Genomic DNA, 5,421 nt, shown 5'->3' with positions numbered 1-5,421 from the left:
TTCTTAAATCTCTGTCTTACCATACGCGTAACAGAAGATGTACGCCCTACCTAACGGTTCCAGTACAGCTGGTCCATCTTCTTTGTCCTACACAGGACGACTTATTTGCACAAGGATATGATTGGAAGATCGCAGGCAGCTTGTGAGAGTGAAACGAAGTGCCCTTGTTAGTTTATTAGCGCCGTTTCGGAAAAACAGGAGAGTGCAAAAGTCTGCATGTTATGGACCCTCTAGCGGTGGTAGCACCAGTGGCCACAGCCAGCAACAGGCAGTGTGAGGGACTGTTGGAACTAATGATAACCTTCCACCACAATGCGTGATGGAAGGTTGCTTCAACGAAGTAGCTTCGTTCAAACTGTGCAGTGTATGGTTCTCATTAGCTCCTGTGAATTTTAACTAATGAATTAACGACTAATGTTGTCAAAACCTCTCCCTGTTCAGTCCAACATAATTAAACATGCAAAATTCGATCATAAAGTTTCCTTGTATCGAAACTAATCACGATATAAAAATTGAAATTCGATGTCTACCTTCCTTTAGTTATTAACTAACTAACTAACTAACTCCGTCTACAGGCCGCAAGCGACCCATCGGGACCATCCGACCGCCGTATCATCCTCAGGTGAGGATGCGGATAGGAGGGGCATGGGGTCAGCACACCGCTCTCCCGGTCGTTATGACGGTTTTCTTTGACCGGAGCCGCTACTATTCGGTCGAGTAGCTCCTCAATTGGCATCACGAGGCTGAGTGCACCCCGAAAAATGGCAACAGCGCATGGCGGCTGGATGGTCACCCATCCAAGTGCCGGCCACACCCGACAGTGCTTAACTTCGGTGATCTCACGGGAACCGGTGTATCCACTGTGGCAAGGCCGTTGCCTTCCTTTAGTTATTACTAATTCAATTCATGCATTATAAAAATAGACGTGTGTGTGTGTTTTTGTGTGTTAATGTGTGCGTATTTGTGTTCCACATCTGCTCCTAAACCACTGGACCAATTTCAACCGAACTTGCTGCACACATCTCTTACTGTCAGGCAGCAATCGCTGTAGGGGTAACGAGCACCTACCTACCATAGCCCAGGATATATTAGGTCATGAACAACGAGATGCGTAATAAACTGCCGTATCAGCATGATGTATAATTTATTACTACTGTGCTCCTACATATTCGCAATAAATTTCGCAGGCAATTTCTGTGCTGGCATAAGCTGTCACCAGCACACCAGTCGGCAAAGAGATTGCGAGAAGATCGATACTAGGTGCTGAATGAAGCGCGCCTATCAGGGGAGAGGCCAAAGACAAACTCGCAAGCAACGTGCCGCCAACGCCCTTTCAACCGCAAGTATTTACATCGCCACCGCAGGCTGGAGGGCTCAGTCGCAGTCTCAGACAGTCTCAATCTCAGACACTAGTGCAGCCAGCTGACGCACCAACTCGCACTCCAAGTCGGCATCTGTCATTCATTGCGTAGTGGGACTTGTATTTCATCAGCAGTGAGGATAAGTGGACTATTATGGAAGACATCACATGGATTGGCTTAAATACAAGTAGCTTCCTGTTTTTGTAAATAAAGAACTCTGTTAATACATGTGCGCAGTTGTGTTGTAGAAACAGGATACCAGCCATCAAACAACATCCTCTCCCTCGATTCCCGTGGTACAACACTCTCCACTGTCGACGAGGACACAACAGTATCCACATATGCTGCTAAATGCACCTACAAAATTATATCTTTGTACGACACTTAGATCAGAAGACATGACGTCATAAACATAGATGCGTGAAAAACTGCCGCATTGTGCGTGAATCTGAATTATTGCTCCTTTGCTACCAACTCTACTGGCAACATATTTCGCACACAGTACCCAAATATGCAGCCGAATGTACCTTCACAACCATATCATTGTACTACATATAGTTCAAGAGATATGACGCAATAATACTCAGATGTGTGAAAAAGAGACGTTTACAGAATCGCGTTGTAGACACACGAAGCAGCTGCACCCAGCATCCTGAAACTGCTCAGGATCATCCCACACGCAGTCTACTGCAGGAGTACATATAAGATTTAAATGCGAACGTTTTAGATTAGGCTTTACCGTAAGCGACATTGACTTTAAATAAAACACCAAGTTTACAGTTACCAGTCACTATTTATCTCCACGACGCGTTTCGAAGGTTTAAATCTCCATCATCAGGTGGATTTACATTTGTTAGTATGAAATGTGTGTGTGTGTTGTGTTACGATTTTTTGGAGGAACTTGTGGCACTGTCTAGTGGAGAAACAAAACACTATTTCAGAACATGATTTTGGGTTTCTTTTCACAAAAAATTAAACGTATATCTAACGGTAACATGCACACATGTATGAGATGTGTTACGACAGTCAAAGGAACCTGTGGCCACTGGGGGGGGGGGGGGGGGGGTACTTTATTTTACTTTTTTATGTTACCGTTAGACATACATTTAATTTTTTGTCAAAAGAAACCCAAAACCATGTTCTGAAATAGTGTTTTGTTTCTCCACTACACAGTGCCACAAGTTCCTCCAAAAAATCATAACACAACACCCACACAGATGTTATACTAACAAACGTAAATCCATCTGATGATGGAGGTTTAAACCATTGAAACGCGTCGTGGAGTTAAATAAACAGTGACTCGTAACAGTAAACTTGTTGTTTCATTTAAAGTACATATAAGGTTTCGCGTTGATTAATCGTTCCGTCGCTTCTTGGTAGAATGGTTCAAATGGACCTGAGCACTATGGGACTTAACTTCTGAGGTCATCAGTCCCATAGAACTTAGAACTACTTAAACCTAACTAACCTAAGGACATCACACACATCCATGTCCGCGGCAGGATTCGAATTTATTTTTTGTGATATGAACCGGTTTTCGTCTGTTACGCTACCATCAGGTACAAAGATAAGATTATAATCTGATTCATAATATAAGGATCGTTTCTGACAGAAAATGGACAAAATGAGAATCCAGACAATGCCGGATTTGTCAGCTAGTGATACTGTAATTTAAGGAGAAGTTCTCAGTAACTGCTACATCACCGATCTACTTGTAATAACATTTCATTCAACTACCTGTACATTAGTCAAAATTAAAAGACGTGGGCTTTATTTTTTATTATTTTAACTCTGGACCCTTCAGTAGCATATGCCTGCTACCTTACTGAAGTACTGTTTCTGCACAGTGGGTTGTTATCCTAATAAACTAACAAGGGGAGGCCGCCAATTGAGAAATTCAGATCCGATTCATACTGCGCATAATAAAAGCTCATGGCCAGAGGTGTAATGTGGCAAAGCAACAAGATGCACTTCTCAGCCGTTGTCGAGAAAATCGACAGTTAGAAGAAACCGTTGCGGTGAAATACTCTCTATGATTAATAGCTTTCTACAGCGTCGTGGCGCAGCGGTAAGCGCTAGGGTTCGTAATCCGAAGGTCGCCGGATCGAATCTCGCGCCATGTAATTTTTTTTTTTTAGTATTTGTTTTTTGTAATTCAAATGTGTGTATACACACACACACACACACATATGTATATATATATATATCAGTTGCAACAATTATGCATATAATAAGTTGTTGAAAGTCGTTTGTCTTGGAAAAACTGGCGACTTCGAACATCATTATGTTTTCCGCAAACAAAGTTGTATTTCACAAATGTTATTAATTGTCTTCATAATGTTAACCATGTATAGTTAACGGAAGACGTAGAAACGATATTCCGAAACGAATAAGTATAGCGTAAGTCAAACGTTCGAATTAGAATAGAGACCCCCACGAACACAAATTTGCTGTGGCAGGTATAAAATATAAACTCGGTTACTCGCTCGTTACACTTTAAGGACAGATGCTGAATGGGCCGAAACGAGCCGCCTTATAACAGCGTAGTTGCCTGCTAACTTCGAAAGAAGGTAGATGCGGCCCCTAGCGCAACTTATAACATCGTCGAAAATCAGTCCACACGTGAGAGCTTTGGTACAACCTGTTAAACAAACGGAAAAATGGAGGCGGTACAATTGGAGAGCGACCCGCCTTCACCAACATGCATAAGCAATTTATTAATAGTTTATATTTGAATTACAAAAAAATAATAATTAAAAAAATTGCTTGGCGCGAGATTAGATCCGGCAACCTTCGGATTATGAACCCGAGCGCTTACCGCTATGTCACGACGATGTAGAAAATTTTTAATCGTAGAGAGTATTTCACAGCAACGGTTTCTTTTAACTGTCGATTTTCTCGATAACGGCTGAGAAGTGCATCTTGGTACTTTGCCACATTACATCTCTGGCCATGGATTTTTATTATGCGCAGTATGAATCGGATCTGAATTTCACAATTGGCGGCCTCCCCTTGTAAGAGAATTACGGTACTTCTACCGTAGTTAAGTTAATAGTGTAGCTTAGTACAGTAAATATCGCTGAAAATTCCTGTTTAACAAAACCAGCTGTAATTTAATGTTTCCCTAGCTTTGTGTGTTCGGCTTAAACAATTATCATGAACTAATTTAACGAGTGGCTGCGCTCTTTGGCATGGCAGGTAGCAGCCGGGGCAAGTTAGGTTTAATGTCCACACTTAAACGCACTTGCCGCTAATTGGCTGCCGTTCTGTGCCGTAGCTCGGCAACTGTGCGGTCCTGACATAACGTTATCTGGCAAAGTTTGTTCGATTCGACGTTTGCTACCCTGGTCCTATGAGGTTTTCCTTTTTAATTGCACCCTATGTATTTCGAAACTAGCTGCCCTCATTCTATGCTTTTGCTGCTTGTGGAAACGTTCCAGCAAGAGTACATATCACATCAGACTGTTTATATGGCAAGGGACGATCTGAAAGCATTAATAAATGTTTGTGGTTCATCATTACATGCCGTTTTGTCGATACAAAATATGTGGGATGAAACTGAACCTGTCCTACGGACACCACAACACAAAGCAGTATTCTTGTGCCGAGCTTCCTCTTTTAAGTGACCAGATACGAATTATCTACCACAGAACGTTACAAAACAATCTGAAAGACGCGCTTGTTCTCTGATCGGGAGATTAGTGTGCCCTTGCTGCTGTGGTACCACCGGTTCCCGCCAGGTCACCGAAGTTAAGCACTGTTGGGCCTGGCTAGCATTTGTATATGTCACCGTCCGGGTCTTTTGCGTACTGCTCACAAGCGAGGTGCACTCAGACTTTGTGAGACCAATTGAGGAGCTATCTGAACGAGAAGTGGCGGCACCGTTCACGAAAACTGCCAGGGAGAGTGGTGTGCTGGCCACATGCCCCTCCGTATCTGTATCCGGTGAAGCCTAATGTCTGAGGATGGCATGGCGGCTGGTCGGTATCGTCGAGCCTTCAGGGCCTGTTTTCACGGTGTTTGTTTTTTATAAAAATGTCGGTGCTTATTACATCTGAAT

General features: G+C 42.9%; 1 pseudogene; it reads right to left on the bottom strand.

Moving 5' to 3' along the window:
- Window positions 1–762: 762 nt before the first annotated feature.
- LOC126208376 (5S ribosomal RNA) lies at window positions 763–879 on the bottom strand (annotated as a pseudogene).
- Window positions 880–5,421: the final 4,542 nt, after the last annotated feature.

Source organism: Schistocerca nitens, chromosome 1, assembly GCF_023898315.1.
Source record: "Schistocerca nitens isolate TAMUIC-IGC-003100 chromosome 1, iqSchNite1.1, whole genome shotgun sequence".
Taxonomy (NCBI): domain Eukaryota; kingdom Metazoa; phylum Arthropoda; class Insecta; order Orthoptera; family Acrididae; genus Schistocerca; species Schistocerca nitens.
Note: the sequence above shows the minus strand (reverse complement) of the source record. Positions and strands in the feature narration are given on the sequence as shown.